Here is a 19,787-nt window from a genome sequence, read left to right as displayed (position 1 = left end):
ATGTTACGCCAACAAATCCCAGTTGCCAGCGGGCAGGATCAAACTGGGGATCTCTAGAGCTTAGTGCATGAGCCTCTACCACATGAGCTGAAAGCCAACTGGCTATTACCTAAGGCTGTAGAGCAGACTCATTTAACTCTCTCTCTAGGTGGTCTCAGTGCCACTAGATGGGACAGAACACCACACCCCAGGAGGTGTGTGGGTTACAGCTACACTAGCACTTTTGTCTGCAAAACTTGTCAGTCGGGTAGGGTGTGTGTGTCTGTGTGTGTGTGTGTGGGGGGGGGGGGTTAAAAAAACAAAAACAAAAAAACCACCACCACAGACCAACATACGTTTCACCACAAGACACTCCGGTGTGGACAGTGCTATGTCAGCTGGAGAGCTCTCTCCCTTTGGCATAAAGCGGCTACACAGGAGACCTTACAGCGACACAGCTGCAGTGGTACGGCTGTGCTGCTGTAAGGTTTCTAGTGTAGACATAGACTTAGTGTCTAGAAGAGTTATGGAGGTAAGCTCCCAGGCTCATCTTCTGAAAGTGTTATGCAGGTTTCCTTTGAGGATGAGGACTGATAGGTCAGATATCGAGTGATTGCTTTGTGAAAAGTATACACCCACAGGTGATAGGATATTTCTGTCTTTTATTATCCTGTGTGAATTCATTCGAGAGCCTAGTGATTGTCTGGTTGTTATTGGGGCATTTAGTGCACCAGATGAGATGCACCACATGTTTTGATAGGCATGTTTAGGACCCATGGATCTTGAAAAGTGTTTTTTTGGGGGTATTGGGCAGTTGGGAGATATCTGCTGGTTTTGCATCCATTCTGACAGGATCTGGTGCTGCTTTGAGCTGGTGTGTCCTGGTCTATGGGGAACTTGCTTCTGTTAATGAGTTTGGAGAGGTTGGCGGGGGTTGTTTTGAAGGCCAGAAGAGGGGTTTTCAGGAAAGTGGGGACCCCATCCTGAAAAAAACCTGAGTATTGGTTGTAGTTTGATACCCCCTATGGGATCCAGTGTGGAGTAATAGGTGACAATGAGGGGTATGAGGTTAGAGGGGGGTTATTTCTGTATTGAAGCAGGATCATTAGTAGTTCAAATTATTTTGATGCAACTATTCAGATGCTTAAACAGGGGTGTTATAGGGTATATGTATGCCATGCTAGCCCAGCAACCAAAGAGTTAATACAGGCACTGCCCACCGCTGATAATTTTGCAGCCTCACAGCAGATAGGAGGATAAAAGCACAGGAAACAGAAGGGCGGGGTGACTACCAGATGAGTGAGCAGGCTGGAGAAAGGACCTTCTTCCAGCCAGCTACTAAAGAGCCAATGAGACACAATAGCCCAGAAGGGAATGAACTGACCAACAGGCTGAAGAGCCTGCAGAGAGATCCAGGGGAAGGTAGGAAGAAACGCAGGGTATTGTCAGAGTTCAAGAACCCTGATCCTGCTTATCTAGTCACGGGCCCTAGGCTGGAACCCAGTGGAGTGGGTGGGTCTGGGTTCCCCTACAAACCCCGATGGACTTGGGACTGAAGAAAGGGTTTTCAGACTCTTGGGCACCAGGAATAGACTGACAGCCCTGCTAGACTATGTGAGCCCAGGGGCTATACCATGCTTGGCCAGAAGGGGCATCATTGCTTTGACATACCAGCTTAGGCCCATATATCCTAAGGAATTTAGATGCCCACCTCCCCTTGAAATCAATGGGATCTGGACCTCAATCTTTCTTTTTCCTCTGCCAACAGCCATAGGAGCTTGTGCTGTGATCTTGCAAGAGTTCTTTTTGTCAGATCTATGTCAGATTGAGCTGGGTCGGTGACTTCCAATATGTAGGCAAAAGCTAAGGAAGGTGGTATTGGAAGATTAGTAGTTGGCAGCAATCTTTCCTTGGAGTTGATTCTGAGCCATCATTTTTAGCATGATATTACATAATGCTGTGCTGATGTAGGTTCTGTCTTCCACATGAGCTGAATGCCGAGCCTCCTTACCACTTATGGTAAATAAATAACCCATTGTGCTTTCTTTTAAGTGGAGTTACCTTTTAGTTTGGCCATATTATAGTTTGAGTAATTTCATTCTGCCAAGCTAAACTCCCTCTGCAGCTTCAGGAGATATGTTGTTGTTCAGCTGCGTGAGTATTGTTGCTAATAATACTCTATTAAACAACTACCACATTCCACCCAAGAGATGGCTACATTTCAGTAGAGGTTGATGTGATCCCTCCCTGTGTACACTTTGCTCAGTGCCTGAGATGCTATAAATATTATAAGATTATTTAGACATGAAAAATACTTTCCAATTGTTTTGTTTTTTAATTTGATTACCGGTAACTCAATATATTTCCTTTGGCTATTTGCCAAGACACATACTGTACACTGAAATGTAATCCTTCTGTTATGTTGTGGAGAGATTTATTTTTTCTAGTGACAGATGAGTCCAAGTGTTAGTGCAAAAGTAGGAATAAGAGCAATACATTGTAATCTTAAACATTTTATTTTACTTTGGAGAGATAACTGTGGTGATGTACCTTGGGTAAAATTCAGGGCCTTGCAGGATTGTGTCCATAAAAAATTGGTGATATGAGTCAAGTGTATTCTTGATATAATCTTGTTTACAAGAAATGTACATAAAGTGGGGGTTTAGAATCTGCATTGCAACATCTAACCTTTAGGTACCCTGTCACCAAATGGAATCCAAAGTCCTGAGTTAGACTTTTATGCATTGTATAAGGAGCCTGGACTCCTACGAATTGGATTCACAGAAACCAGTAAGCTGAATAAGGAGCTGCTGAACTGGCCAATAGGGAATGCTGAGGAGAGGATGGGTCCTGAGCCTTGCCCCTCAAAGGGAGCTAGGTGGGAGTCACAGCCATGAACAATCTTCTGGAGTTGGGCACCAAAGCCAGGTCAGTCCTTTCTTGTCGTCTCCCCTCCCCTCCCCCCCCCCCCGTAAATGGAGAGACAGGAGCACTTGCCATTTCTCCTATATTCCAGTGGATAGAGTATGTGGGAGATCTCCTTCTGCTTGATGTAAAGTGGGGATTCGGACCCAGATCTCAAATATCCCAGGAGAGTGCTCTCATTACTGAGCTGTAGGGTATTCTGGGGTGGGTGGCTCTGTCTCTCCGGCTGAAGCTGGTCCACTATATATTAAATACTTACATATTCATTGGGTCAGAGATAGAGTGAGAGCAACTCTGTAGCTGATGGCTGGGGTACTCACCTGGGGCGGGAGCCTGGGTTTGAGTCCCTATTACACATCAGGCAAAGGAGGGATTTGAATCCAGAGTCTCCACCATCCTGGATGAGTGCTCTAACTACTGGGCTGTTCGATAAAAGGGGGCAGTAGCATTATTACCGGCTGTGTTTTGTGCAGTGACTGCTCTGGTAGGTCTGCTCTACATGCCTACCAGAGCAGGCCTGGCTGGGGAGCACATAGCTTGAGGATCTTGCTGGGGTTTCAGCATGAGCTAGATGCTGGGTGTCAAGACTGAGAAAACTTTGTGCATGCCCACCAGCAGAAATTTAGGTGTCTCTATCAGTGTGAACTTGAGTCTGTGGTGTGAGTTAACAACTGTGCGGGGGTTTTAAGGATTTAACTTTTGGGGCATAAACTGGCAGTTAAGCACCTAAATCCCTTTGTGGATCTGCCAACAAACAGCAGCATTCAGTTTACTTGCTTAGAAATCCCCAAGTCTGCCACCCCAGTACATTTTGTGCCCAAATATAAGCCTCTCTGCTGCCTCTCACGGTAATTCATAATCTTTGTGTTGTTTTTCTCCCATGTCTACACCGGGGTGAGGTTGGCATAGCTATGTCTCTCACGGGGGTGGATTGTTCACATCCCTGAGAGATGTCAATTTTCAGTGTAGACCAGCCCACAGTCTCTTGCTGCACTGCAGATTAGGATGACTCACAGCTCCCACAATTTTAAACAAGTCAAATGGAATAAAAACACTAAGGGCGGGAACCACAAAGGGACTTAGTTGTTGCAAGCACCAAACTATTAGGCATCTAGAAAATCACAGGAATGACAGTGTGATCCACAAAGCCTGTGCTAGGCACCTACTCTCCCTATACAATGACTGGGGAGATAGAGGCATCTTAAGGTATGTCTACACTACCCGCCAGATCGGCTGGCAGCGATCGATCCCATGGGGATTGATTTATTGTGTCTAGTCTAGACACGATAAATCGATCCCCGAGCACTCTCCCATCGACTCCTGTACTCCACCAGGCCGAGAGGCGCAGGCAGAGTCGACTCACCGTAGTGAAGACACCACAGCAAGTAGATCTAAGTACGTTGTCTTCAGCTACATTATTCATGTAGCTGAAGTTGCGTAATTTAGATCGATTTCCTCCCCCCACCACCACCAATGTAGACCAGGGCTGAGGGTCAGTACACATCCCATGGCAGCAAGCCTCCTAGTCTGCATCAACAGACTTGGGCTTGTGGGACTCAAGCCAAGTGCTCTAAAAATAGCTGTGTAGACAGTGCTTTGAAGTTGCAGCTCAACCTCTGGAGCCTAAGGAAAGCAGTGGGCTTGTGGCCTGGGCTGGAGCTTGGGCTGTCCATATAGCTATTTTTAGAACACTAGGGTGAGCCATGCAAAACCATATCCATCTGCCGGGGCTGGGAGGATCACATACAACTAGACCATTATCCATAAAGCCAGCAAGGGAGCTGCCTACGGTGGCCAATGGGGACACAGCCCAGAGGGATGTGCGCTAAGCCCTGACCTTCTCTCAGAGAGAGGTGTCCAAATCTAGGCAGAAGGGAAGAGGACTAGTTGTGTTCTTGATCCATGAATGAAGGGAAAATAGGCACTTGGTTGCCTAAGTTGTGTGGGACCCAAAACAAAACAGTTGGGGCGGGGGCAAGGGAGGGAGCAGAAGGGAACCTCTCTTACAACCCGTAGCCCAGATGGTAGGGTACTCACACAAGATGTGGGGTGCCCCTTGGTTCAAGTTCCCATTTCAACTGAGGTGAGTGCCCTAGCCACTAGGCCAGTGGTGCTCAAACTTTTCCTGTCACGCCTCCCCTTACCACTAATGGAATCTGTCTGTGTCCCCCTTCCATTAATGCACAGACAAGGCTTGCTCAGCAGAGGAGCTTGGGCTGATGGCACAGCTGGGGGCAGAACTGGGGATGGAGGAGGAGCTGGGACTAGAGGCAGAGATGGCCTGGGGATCAGATAGGGAATGAGGCCAGAGCTGTGGCTGGGGGCAGAGCAGAGCTAGGTGACGCTCCCTCCCTGCCCGCTGTAGGGGCTGGCCTGGGCCCTGCTGCCCCCCTCCCCGAACGTTCCTCTGTGCCCTGCTGGGGGGGGGGCACACCCCACAGTTTGGGGACCACTGCACTAGACTATGGAATATTCTGATGTGGGGCTCTCTCAAACTCTCCTGTTGAACTTGTTTCACTTTAATAAAACAATGGAATACTGAAATATGACTTGGGCCAGCAAAAGAACTTAAATGACCTAGTAGCTTAGGTCGTCATCCTCCTGCCCCACACCCTCCAGCGGGTTTGTGTGAACTTGAGAGGCCTGATCTGGTAGGTGTGCTCAGAGGCAGCCTACTGGATTGGGACCATGTACACAACTTGGGCAGCCAAACACCTACCTTTTTTGGTTTGTGAATCATTCTGGGGCTTCGGAGGGAGATAAGTGTCCAGCTGCCTATCATGAAGCAGTAATGCTCATGCCCAGGAGGGAGATGGGCAGCTGGTTGCCTAGTATGAGGCTGCAGTGCACATGCTCAGAGGAAAAAAACTTAAGTGCTGAGTAAGTTTGGGCCCAGGGTTAGCTGGCAGCCAAGTGGGAGATTTGTCGATTCCAGTGGTGCCTAAAACATCACTTAGGTGCCTAAGTATGTTAGTGGATCTGTCTTTGGGCTACATCCACACTTGGTGTAAATCAGCATAGCCTGGTTTACAGAAGCGGAGGATCCAGCTATCTGGTTGGGTTAGAGGATGATTAGAGAATTTAGCAAACATTTGATTTAAAATAAATAAAAACAACTAACTACATTCCTGCATAGTATTAAAGGTGTGTGTGTGTGTGTGAGTTTAGTCCTCACAAAATTTAGCACTGGCTTGAGCCACGCTTAGTGTGGGCGGGAGCTGTGCAATCATCCCACATCCAGCCGTGCCAAAACACTTCCCTCCTGACCTGCAATAATTGTTCTGTTCCAGGCTTCATTGAGAACAATGGCAAAACTCCCACTAACTCAATGCGGCTAGGATTAAACTGCCAGTATTTAGCAAAGATGGGCCTAACACACAGAGTAACTAATACGATTCAAGCTTTTTCCTATAGCTCAAGGGTATGTAGATCTCACATGTTGGTTTGGGCCATTCTCTACTATTTGATGTCCCCCTTCCCCCACTCCATGAACATTTACTTATATTTCTCCAGGCTACCAAGTAAGAGTTTGGTGATATTCTTCTCAACTTGCTTGCCTTGTCTTTTACATTTATTCTTATTGAAGTGCAAGAATTATATATACAATAATTGAGTGGATGTCTAAACAGTTAGGCTGCATTTGCTACATATGTATTATAGTAATCAGACAGAGGCTTTACACTGAAATACAAATGAAGTGTAATAGGGAGAGGGGAAAAAAGAATAAAATATCAAATCCATGCTTGCAGATCCATGCTCAAAGCAAATAAAATGTGTCTATTTATCCTTTCCACAAGTAGAGGCAAGAGCCTCTCATTTTATTTGGGTTAATTTTTTTAACCAGACTAGAATTAGTTTTTTGCCTGTTGGCAATGCTTTGTAGTTTGTTTATAATCAGCTAAATTTTCCAAAGTGTGTTGTGGTGAATTAATAACACTACTTAATAATAAATACTCAGCATGCAGATAACATGCTTCAATACTTAACAAAAGTGGGTAAACATTATTGGCCCACATTTTAAAATGGCCTCTAATGTCGAATGCCATATTTTATACATCTAGGACCTGAGTTTTCGGTGATGCTCAGGACCCAGGTGGAAAACTGCTTGACGTAAGCACTCTGGATTTGACTTGAGGGTATTGGTAAATTCCGTTAGATGCTGATGCCCAAGAAAAGTCTGCTTTTATAGTTGAATCTGGCCTATAGGAGTTGAAGGTTGTACCTTTTGGATTAATTCATTCAGGGGCTACCTTTCAGAGGCTTGTCAATGAGATGCTGCAGGGTTTACAGACCTTCACCAGGGCCTGTGTAGACGACTTGTCTATCCTTAGTGACTCCTGGCAAGGCCACTTGAACCATATGGAAACTGTATTGCAGAGGCTTAGAGAAGCCAACCTCATTGCCAAGGTGTCCAAATGGAAGATGGGTGCTGCAAAGGTACCTTATTTAGGACATGACACGGTGGGAAATGGGTTTCTTTGCCCCAATTCTTTAAAAGTAGAAGCCATTCAGAATTGGCCTGTCCCACAAACCAAGAAGCAGGTCCAATCCTTTATCAGTCTTGCCAACTATTGCCAGAGGTTAGTAAAGAGGCTTAGTGACGTTGCCCCCCGTAACAGACCTTACAAAAAAGGACAAGCCAGGCCAGGTGATGTGGACTGAAGCCTGTGAGAGAGGCTTCAAGGACATTAAACCTGGGTCGGTAGACAAAGCCTCTTTTATCAGCCATGATTTCAGCAAACCCTTTGTGCTGTGCACTGATGTTTCTAATATTGGGCTTGGGGCAGTGCTAATGCAGGATGTGACTCTTTGGTAATCCTTGAAGCACTGGATGCATGAGCTGGTAGAGTCTGTCCCTAATGAGCCCAATGAAGGCTGCAGCTTGTAGAATTCTTTTTTGTTCACTTATTCCTGGTTATTAATTTATTCTACATAATTCAGGCACTGCAGATCTTTATAGCCTTTTTTGGATATTTGAGGTGATTAAATAACACAGTGGTGAGCATGGAATTAAAGCCTAGTCAGTTATGTTTGTCTACATAATTATCTCTGAAGTTATTAGTAAAAATATAGTGTTTGAGAAGCTGAAAATATGGGTTTAGAATTCAAATGCTTCTTAGCCTCATTATTCACATCAGAAACACTGTAAAAACAGCTTCACCTTTGGATTAACATATTGTGCACTCAGCTCTCATTGCTCCCTATGCAGTCAAATTATCACATGCACCAATGACTCATTGGCAGTACAGTTGATTGCACCCAATAAATTTAATTCATAAATTTGCCAATTTTTTTTTTTCATTTGATTAGCAACAGGAACTCCTGAGTTCTAATCCTGGCTTTGACACATTCTGCCCTTGGGTGAGTCAGTTAAAGAACTATATCTGCCTCCGTTTCCCCTTCTGTTAAATGTGGATTATAATAATACTTATCTACCTCACAGGCACGATTAGTTAACATCTGCAAAGCACTTTGAAGATGAAAAGTGCCTATATAAATATTATTTTTAATTGCAATTAAATTGATGTTTGGAGAAAAAAGTACCCTCTCTGTCACATCTAGTTTTTTTTACTGAACTGTTAATTGTGTTTAGCAGCTGATACACTTTTTCATGCTATAATTTGACAGCTACTTGGCCTTTTAAAATATTTTAGGGGTAAATTTTCATAGCAGGAAATTAACTACACAGCTTTAATTAGCATAAATGTACAACTTATTTTTACCATCGGGCTTTGTGTTGTAATTTATGCATCTTGAATTTTCAGTATATTACCAGCAGAGAACCATTTAGCACCTGCTGAATCATATTTAGCTTGAATAGAATCAAGTTATAAATAACAATGGGCAAAAAAAATATGAATTATGGAACCTTTAGTTCAATCAAGATGGAGAGCTGAACTCTCAGTCCAGTCCAGCCCCATCTGAATAAGTTGATATTGAGCAGTTGAAACCATGGCTGGTCCCCAAATGTATTAATTATTATTTATTTATTACTTTGTGTTTGAGTAATCACAGCACCTAGTAATCTGTCATGGACCAGGACCCCATTATGCTAGATCTAACCTGTGTCGGGGGGCGGGGGGGGAAATACAGAAATCTTGGTTTCATATAAAATATAGGTGGAGTATATCCATCGGTGACTGCCTCATCTGCACTTGACATAAAAATACCCTACCTCCAACCTGCAGATGCGGAAATCTCAGCACTGAGATTGAAGTGTGGAAGTATAGGAGGAATGTGATCTTGTAGGTCACAAACTGCATTGGGCTTTGTAGGTGAAATTTCAACACTTTGAAGCACACCTTGAAATGAATGTGTGACCGGGCTCTCAGGAGGGCCACACTGGGATTGCTCAGTTAGGGCAAACTGCAAAGAATGGGGCAGACAATCCCCAAAGCTAGTGGTTATTCTAATACTTAGATCTACCACGCTAGCCACAAAACAGCTTCTACAATACCTTACTGGTTACCCAGAAGCCAAAACACTGTTCCCTTAAAGTAACCCAGCCTATAGGTTCCCTCTCAGACAGCCAAGTCAAATATGATGAAGATTGTTGAAAATCTTGTTCATCATATAAAAAGTTCTACCAATCCCAGTGGATTGGACACATAACCCACCAAGTTAATGAATACTTCAGATCTTACCCAAATACATGCTTACAGCCTATCCTTTAGTGTCTAAAGGTTTGATGAAAACTAAAATGATTAGATGGCTGGGGCACATGACTTATGAGGAGAGGCTGAGGGAACTGGGGTTATTTAGTCTGCAGAAGAAAAGAGTGAGGGGGGATTTGATAGCAGCCTTCAACTACCTGAAGGGGGGTTCCAAAGAGGATGGAGCTCGGCTGTTCTCAGTGGTGGCAGATGACAGAACAAGAACCAATGATCTCAAGTTGCAGTGGGGGAGGTCTAGGTTGGATATTAGGAAACACTATTTCACTAGGAGGGTGATGAAGTACTGGAATGGGCTACCTAAGGAGGTGGTGGAATCTCCATCCTTAATGGTTTTTAAGGCCCTGCTTGACAAAGCCCTGGCTGGGATGATTTAGTTGGTGTTGGTCCTGCTTTGAGCAGGGGATTGGACTAGATGACCTCCTGAGGTCTCTTCCAACCTAATATTCTATGATTCTAAGGTTTATTTATAAAAAAAGAAAGAGGTGAGTTAAAATTGGTTAAAGGAATCAAATACATATAATAATTGCAAAGTTCTTGGATCAGGCTTAAAGCAGTGATGACATAAACTGCTAACTGGTTAAGTCTCTGGTTGTTCCCAAATGGCTGGAAGGTCCTCAGTCCCTTGGTTAAAATGCTCCCATTAGTACAAGTCCATAGTCCAGAGATCAGAGAAGGCAAGAGGCCAAATGGAGATGCTTCCAGGGCCTTTTATAGCTTCTGCCATGTGGAGGGAAACCCATTGTTTCAAACAAAGCCCTCAGCACAGCTTGTGGAAAAATACAGGCAACAAGATGGAGTTTAGTATCAAATGGTCTATTCACGTGATCTAGTCACATGCCCTTGCATGCTTCCCTGAGTCACAGCAGAAGCCACTATCCATATTCTAATTAAAATGTCTACTGGAAGGTCCATCAGGTAGAGATAAGACTCTTCTATGGTCCATTGTGAGTTGTGTTCTCTGGTGGGCCTTTCAACTTGAATAATCCCTTTACAATGTGCTAGAAATAAGCTGCCTTCTGGGTGTGACCACAGGAGCGAACACATTTGAAATACAGGAACATAGTCAATATTCATAATTTCAGACAAAAATTATACAATCATACAAATAGGATAATCATATTCCGCAAACCATAACTTTTTCATAGACCCCTTTCATGACCTACTTTGCACAAGCTTTGTTGCAATTGTATAACAGTGGTAGCAACAATGAGCTACATGGTCATATTTTAATCCTATAATGTCACAGAACAGAAAACCAATTTGCAATCTGGTATAATATGCACTAACTAACCTGCAAAGAAAACAGGTTGCTGCTTTCTACGATGGCTCTAGCTTCTGAGTGGTCCTTAGGATAACTCTAGATCACATTCAATGACCCACTGTAAAGAACACGAAAGGACTAGTGCCAATGTTAACCAAAATCCTCTGTCCACAGAACATGTGCAGCAGGGCACAGAGAGCTACATCGTTCTTTCTGTTCTGAGGGTTGGTGACTGCACCTCAAGTTGAACAGTGCAGTTTCCATACTTATCTTTGCTGAGGCTGCTAACAGGGATGTTGGTCAGCATATTTATTGAGCAGCCCTTCATTTATGAATGGAGGCCTCCAGTTTGGCTCACATATGCTATTTTCTTCCTGTATTCCTAAAACTTTAGCTAGTTTTCAGTAGTGCATTTTAGTTACAATCCACTTTTTTCATATTTTCTGTAGTGAAATATTTAGGGACTTAAAATAGTGTGAATAAATTGATAGATTCATAGAATTAAAGGTAGAAGGGATCATTAGATCTAGTCTGATCTGTATAACACAGGCCATAGAACTTAATCCAGTTATTCCTGTATTAAGTTCAGTACTTGGATATGATCAAAACATATCTTCCAGAAAAGCATCCTGTCTTGATTTGAAGACTTCAGGAGAGGGAGCATCCTTGGGAGTTTGAGTGGTTAATCCTACTTACTGTTAAAAATGTGTGCTATTGAATTTGCCTGTCTTTAATTTCCAGCCACTGTTTCATGTTATTCCTTAAACTATAAAATGGTGTATTAATTGTCATTATTATTACTATAAAACATACACAGGATTTTTGCACAGTGTAGATCAGACCTGTCCTCTGTGCAGAGGTGCTCACTGGGCAAATAAGGCAAGAAAAACAAAAAAATAAGAATTCCATTTCCTCTCCTCTTTGTGATGATCAAAGCAGACACACAATGTAATGGGATCCTGTTCTTGTTCTCTTGCCCCAGTATCCTTTTGCTGCAGGAACAGGCTTCATTGTTATACACTATTGTTAAACTGGTGTGGGTGTTCTCTGTGCCAGTCTTCAGCAGCCTGATTCTCAGTCAATGTAGCTTGACTGGATTGTATCTTAAAGGAATGCACTTCAGGGTGCCTCTGAAATGTGTGCTACTAAAGAACACTTATTAATGGTGGATCTGTTTGGTGCAGATTAGCCAGGACAAATTGCAAAGTGTTTGAGCTGTAGCCCCAGTCTCCGAGGGCTTGCCTTCTTTAAATTTCAAGACAAGCCAGGGAGTTTGCAATGTTGTAGTGTAACCTTGGGTATCCTTTAGGGGTTTCAGGCTGTCATATGAAGTAACTCTTAGAAATGCTAAATATTTTAAGATCTACGCAAGATCTAGTCATCAACCTGACCTTGAGCTTCTTACGGCCTTATTGACAACCTGTCAGTTGCTGCTGTTTGTTTATTCCTGATGTCATTTTCTGCTGCTAGCCCTCAGCAACAAATCATCTATGGGGAAAATTCAGTTCTGGTTTCTTCACTTTCTTGCCTGAAGAGATTCTTTGTTCCTTTAATTTATTTTATTCTCCTTATACCCACTCCTTTTCCTTATGGGCAGTTTCTCTCTTGATCTATCACCTTTCTGCTTGTCTTACCTTTCTGTGTGATGCTCAGACTACCACTGTTTCGCTCTTGGTGTTGTAGTATCCACCTCAGCATCCAGGGTCATGCATGTTCACTGGCTTGATTTCAGCATTCTACCAGAAGCTCCCTTTGTGCAGCCATCCAACCAAATACATGTATTTACACAGTGTATTAGAGTTGCCCCCTAGTGAGCTCTTCTCTAAAAGTCTTCAACATTTTAAAACACAAAGCATACAATTCTCATCCAAGGTGCCTGTTCTCATTCACATTATACACACTTCACAATAGAACATAAATAAAATAAGGAAATACTGGAAGCAAATCTGGAAGGAGGTCAGGGCATGCAATGCTTTAAATATGCAGAGAGCAGCAGTTTTATATTAGGAGTGTTTAAACTGACATTGGCTGTCCTGGTAAAAGATATGCAATCACAAGTTCTTGGGCTTGATGGTGTTCACTTATGGAGCAGGGAAGAAAAATTCCCACAGCTTCAGGAATCACTCTAAAATTCTATGGTCTATTGTTATGCATGAGTTCAGAGAGTTAATAATAGTGGTCCCTTCTTACTTTAAAATCTAGGACTCTGTGGAGGTTCTCACTCATTCAAAGGGGAAAAACAAATTGGGTGGACATATTTAACTCCCTTTAAAACAAAAGAACTGACTTTTAGAAAATTTGATGACTTGAGAAAAGTTCCACTAGGTAGTCTTGTCATATTTTACATTAGAACATCCCATACTCTGGACCATTGGCAGTTGAAAATACAAAGATGCACAAGGCGCAGCCAGTGGTACATCAACACAGTGAGCAGCAGTTTGCGGCAGCAAGTCTTGGAGCCTGGGTTGACATACTCAGGCTTACGCTGTGGCACTACACATAGCTGTGTAGATGTTGCAGCTCAGGCTCTGAAGCCCACCCAGTCCTTAAGCTCCTGAGCCGGAGTTGTACCGTCTACACAGCTATTTTTAGCACAGCGGTGTGAGCCCCGTGAACCTGAGTCTGTCAGCCCAGCCTCTGAGACTCTGCCATGGACTGCCACCCTCTGTGCAGATGTAACCCTGACTTCAAGTAACTAAACAAACACATTCTTGAGTCTGATTACTCATAGACTTTAAGGTCAGAAGGGACCATTATGATCTTCTAGTCTGACCTCCTGTACAATGCACAGCACAGAATCTCACCCACCCACTCCTGTAACAAACCCCTGACCTATGTCTGAGCTACTGAAGTCCTCAACTAGTGGTTTAAAGACTTCAAAGTGCAGAGTATCCTCCAGCAAGTGACCCGTGCCCCACGCTGCAGAGGAAGGCAAAAAAACCCCAGGGCCTCTGCCAATCTGCCCTGGAGGAAAATTCCTTCCTGACCCCAAATATGGCTATCAGCTAAACCCTGAGCATGTGGGCAAGACTCACCAGCCAGACACCCAGGAAAGAATTCTCTGATTAACTTGATGTATGTGGAAGAATCCTTCAGGTTTCATTTGTAGCAACAGTCCAGGGATGCCTTCCTTGTAAGCCACTTCATAGCGACTCACCCTTAGGACACAAAGCTGCTGGGCTTCCCAAGATATCTAAAATTATCTCAGTTGATGTTTTAAACTATTTAGCCAGGTCCTCCTTAGAAAAAGATGTGCTGATCTAGTCATTATTTTTGACACACCTGCAAGTGAATTACCAACACATGCATATTTCAGATTTTCAGTTTCAGAGGGGCTAGACAAGTTCTTGTTTCTATAAAATGCGTGGCCTAGAACCAGGAGAAGTAGTCAGAAAGCTTAATTACATTCAAAATTAGAATTCCAGCAACGTTACCAAAACCCTGGAAAATGCCAGGCAGTCATAAACGCTAGAGAACTGCTTATTGTGTATTATTAATGAGGTTCACTGAGTTAAACTAATTATATTTATGTACTGTATTACAATATCCAAAGTTCTCAAATTACCCACAAGTAATTTAATATACCTGAATCATATGTCTACAAGCACTGATTGTTAAATTTGCATTTTCTTCACTGAATACAAGGTTACACAGTGCGATGTGATGGAAATAGACTTTAAAATAAAATATCATTGGAATGTCAAGTAGATACACACAAGGGTAATGTATTGCCTCGGTGCTTCACATGAAAGATTCAAAACTCTGGTACACCAGTGTGCCCAAAATACCCATATCGCAGATGGAATAGGTAACATCAAAAGGCCTTCTTTGTATGCCACTTCACAGCAACTCATGCCTAGAACATAAAGGTGCTGCACATACCAAGATGCCTACAATTATCTCAGTGGAGGTTTTAAAACTACTTAGCCCAGATCCTTCTTAGAACAAGGACCAGTCCAATGAGGGCAGTTTTCTTCATATCCCAGAGGGGGGGTCCACGGGAAAGTTTGTCTATGGGAGGCAGATCTTAGAATTTTCCAGCACACAGAGGGAGCACACCAACTTCTATGGCCCATCAAGGGGGCATAGCATGTTCCCACCTGTGCACCTGGCCAGTATTTATCATGAGGAAGCTACCATCTTAAGCCTGTTCCTTGATCATTTAAACTCCCTACCTAATTACATCAAATTACAATTTATTAAGGAGGGATGGAGTGGTGTTGATTAAATTGTCACTAGAATTTTTCCTAGTTTTTGACCACTATAATAATTATGCAATTGTATAGATACATTTGTTAATGACAAGACAAATATAGGGCTGAGAGACTAATGGGAAAGAGTCCCATTGACATCTGTGATCTTTGGTTTATGGCCATAACAATTTATACATGAACTGTTTAAACCTTTGCCATATTCCTCTTCCTTGGCTTTGTATAACTCTGATCCTCTCATGCTAAAGCCATTCTCTTTTTTTTTTCCGCCACGTTACGCTTAACTCCCTACTTTTCACTAGCAATGCCAGCCTCAATAGTAGAGCTGATTGATCAATCAATCAATAAATTGTTGAAACAGTTTTCCATTGGAAAAATGCCGTTTCGATTAGAACCATTTTTTTCCCCACAAAATTGTATAAACCTCAATGAAATTTTTTAGAAAAAAAATGAAAAATACAGTTTTGAAAATGTCCCATTTCAACATTTTTGCAAAAGAAAGTTTTTTAACATAAAAAAATAAATTTCAACTCATTTTGACACACACATCAAAAAATATAAAAAATTTCAATATCAAAATGAAATGTTTTGATTGACCCCAAACAATTTGTAAGGGGAATTTCATTTTTCAAAAACAATTCAAAATTGTGGCTTTTGTCCAAGCACTCTTTCCTTCTGCATCACCATTTATATGTGACTTATTTCCTAAGCTGTCCTGCAAGGCTACTACCCTCTCCTCACTGAAACCCTTCCTGAAGATCCTTATCTCTCTCACCCAAACACACTTTTAAAATTAGAAGGGAAAAAATAAGAAAACAAAAAACTGCAGCAATTTATAAAAGAAAAAAGAAAAAAAAGGACTCATTTCTTGTGGGCATCCTGTTGGAATTTCCTCTTGGAAAGAATGTTCATTCTTTGTATATGATCAGCTGTTAGTACTCCTTTCTAGCATGGGTGTCCATGGGTGTCTACTTGTTTTTAACCAATGCAAAGGAGCAATAGCTTGGTGAATTTCTAGCCTGTAAAGCTGTGATTAATAATACTTAGTATTAATATTGTGCTCTTATGTTTGAGGCACACTCTAAACATTGGGCTACATATTGTTCCCACTGAAGTCAATGGCAAAATTGACCTCAATATATTGGGCATTGAATGATAAAAATTAGGGCTGTCAAGTGCTTAAAAATAATCGTGATTAATCGCACTGTTAAACAGTAATAGAATACCATTTATTTCAATATATTTTGGATGTTTTCTACATTTTCAAATATATTGATTTCCACTACAACACAGAATACAAAGTGTACAGTGCTCACTTTATATTTATTTTTATTACAAATATTTGCACTGTAAAAAACAAAAGAAATAGTATTTTTCAATTCACCTCATACAAGTACTGTAGTGCAATCTCTTTACCATTAAAGTTGAACTTACAAATGTAGAATTATGATTCCCCCCGTTCTGTCTTGTCTCTCTCTTATCCCTGCTATAACAGCCCATGCTCCCCCCCCCCCCCCCAATTCCAACCCTTCTCCCAGGTCTCCAAATTTTTGACTTACCTGTGTGCTTTGGTCACCTGCCCCCTTCGAACTTAGTTTAAAGCCCTCCTCACTAGGTTAGCCAGTCTATCCAAGTATCTCTTCCCCTTCCTCGATAGGTGGACCCCATCTCTGTTTAGTAGTCCTTCTTCCTGGAACAGCATCCCATGGTCAAGAAAGCCAAAGCCCTCCTGGTGACACCATCCTCACAGCCATGCATTCGCCTCCAGGATGCATCTGTCTCTGCCTGGACCCCTACCCTTGACTGGAGGATTGAAGAGAACACCACCTGCGTTCCCAACTCCTTCACCCTTTACTCCCAGAGCCCTGTAGTCACTTCTGATCCACTGAGGGTCATACCTCGCAGTATCATTAGTGCCCACATGGATGAGTAGCGTGGGGTAGTAGTCAGAGGGCTGGATGATCCTCGACAATCCCTCTGTAACATCTCAGATACAGGCCCCTGACTGGCAGCATACATCCCAGGATGCCATGTGAAGGCGACAGATGGGTGCCTCCGTCCTCTTCAGAAGAGTCACCAACCACTACTACCCTACATTTCCTCCTGGGAGTGATGACTGCAATCCTCCCAGCCTTGGGGGTACATGGCTTCTCTTCCACCTTTGGAGGTGATTCATCATCGCTCGTTGCCAGGGCAGCATAACGGTTTTGCATCACCATGGTGGATGGGTTCAGAGCAGGATTGAAGCACTGCCTGCTGCCAGAAGTAACCAGCAGCTAGTGTCCTCCCTGTGACAGAGCCATATACTCCTCCCCTGGTGGTGTGACAGCAATCCTCTGTAGTTCGATAGCTTCCTCAACCTTGGATGTCGCCATATGAATACACTCAAGAAATTCCTCATGGGCACGGATGCTCCTCAGCCTAGCCACCTCCTCCTGTAGCTCTCCCACCTGCTTCCTGAGAGATTCCACCAGCAGGCACCTTTCACACTATGTTCTCCTCCCCCCGCCCCACAGCCTGGCTTACTGTGAGTGGGAAATACAGGCCACAGTCTCAGCAAATCCACAGCAGGAGCTGGGTGGAGGCATCCCTCGTTAGGTTATCTGTTTGGATACAGGCACAGGTGGGGTAGACAGGAGTAGTGTTGGCAGTGGCGATGCGGCCCTTCCTAACAATAGTGATTATATTACATCTCCCTCCCACAAACTCCTTCTCATACTCCCCTGTTTGCTGTCCCCTGTTCGCTAGCTCCCCTTGGCGACTGGCTGAACAAGAAGTAGGATTGAGTGGACTTGTAGGCTCTAAAGTTTTGCATTGTTTTGTTTTTGAGTGCAGTTATGTAACACAAAAAATCTCCACTTGTAAATTTCAATTTCACAATAACAAGATTGCACTACAGTACTTGTATGAGGTGAATTGAAAAATACTATTTCTTTTGTGAATCATTTTTACAGTGCAAATATTTGTAATAAAAATAATATAAAGTGAGCACTGTACACTTTGTAGTCTGTGTTGTAATTAAAATCAATATATCTGAAAATGTAGAAAAACATCCAAGAATATTTTATAAATTTCAATTGGTATTTTATTGTTTACCAGTGCAATTAAGCGCGAGTAATTTTTTTTTAGTCACATGAGTTAACTGTGATTAATCAACAGCGCTAATGAAAATATGAACCCTTTCCTTTCACTTCTAACATTTATTAAAACAACTAGACAAGAAAACCTGAGGAAGACAGATTAAGTCTATACTTGCAGGGGTGTACATAGTACAGAAACTGCACACCTAGGTAGCACAGATATAAATAGCAGAGTAGATGGTGGGGCACAGCTTAGGTGAGTAGAGAAGAGTGCTCTACATACCTGAACCCTAGGGTATGTACCCTTCATGGCTCTCTACACACCAAGTAGTGCCTCTAGTGTCTACACTGATATTTGTAGTAATGTCTCACTGCCTCCCTGCTGCCTGAGCCTTTCCCTATCCGCAGGAGAAGACTTTGGAAGAGGGGAGGCATCAGGGAAAGCTCTGGCAGCAGGGAGCCTTTCCACACTGCCTTGTCCCGCCAGAGCCTTTCACTGCCAAGTGCAGCTACATACCACAGTGAGTGTGGGCACAGCCAGCTTTTCACTGCAGTGAGTAGCTATAGGTACCCTACATACCTCTGCGAGGGTAGAGAAGGTCTAAGTGAGTTGCCCAAAGCCAGAGATGTCAGTATCAGAACCAGGATTACAGTTCTGGTTCTTAATCTTCTGTTTAGACTATACCTCTTGGGTGAATGAATGTTTTATTCTTTTCATATTAATAAAATGACAGATAAAAATCTAGCATGAGGATGTGAGTGAACAGTAGGTTTTCTGCTTAATTTTGGTGCGGCTGCTTGTTGAAATAGTCCTGAAGTGCATCTCAAGGGTTAAGGAAAATAAATTCAGGACACTTTTAGATTAAAAATATATATATATATATATATTTTCATTTCAAAATTGATCAGAGGTCCAGGATCACTGTCAAGATTTTGTTTGTTTATTAAAATTCAAGTTCATGAGCTATCCTGAACTTTTGTGTCTGACTCATGAGTCATGTTGTATTTTATGTTAAATAAACAAAATGGCAACTTTGACACCTAGGGTGAAATCCAGTTGAAGCCAATGGGAGTTTTACCATAGACTTCACCCCAGTTCTTCTACAGGATTGCATATGCAGACTTCTGTGAGCTGTTTTACAGTGAGGACTTAACTAAGTCCTTGATTTTGGATGTTGTACTGTAAGAACAGGGAAGGTCCTTCTAATACATCGAGTTATTGTTTGAATCCCGTCATGTATTGTCTATAACATGCCCCGCTATGAAAGGTACAGAGAAGGCCTTCCTTCAACTCTTAATTATATATGCAATTGTTACTTCTGTGTTTCTGAAGATGAGGTCTGGACACATCTATGCTTGAAGGTTTTAAAAAAACCCAAAACAGTAGGGCAGATATAGTCTTTATTAGGGCCTTTGCCTTTATTTTGTCAGATTTTGAATTACTTTTAGAAAAAGCCCAAGGGAATCAAAGGCTCGTACGTAAATTAAGTTGTCATGGGATAAAAGGGAAGGTCCTTTCATGGATTGAGAACTGGTTAAAAGACAGGGAACAAAGGGTAGGAATTAATGGTAAGGGGTAACTAGTGGTGTTCCCCAAGGGTCAGTCCTAGGACCAATCCTATTCAACTTATTCATAAATGATCTGGAGCAAGGGGTA

The sequence above is a fragment of the Emys orbicularis genome, chromosome 3 (assembly GCF_028017835.1).
Source record: "Emys orbicularis isolate rEmyOrb1 chromosome 3, rEmyOrb1.hap1, whole genome shotgun sequence".
NCBI lineage: Eukaryota > Metazoa > Chordata > Testudines > Emydidae > Emys > Emys orbicularis.
The sequence above is the reverse complement of the archived record's forward strand: the minus strand, read 5'-3'. Positions refer to the sequence as shown.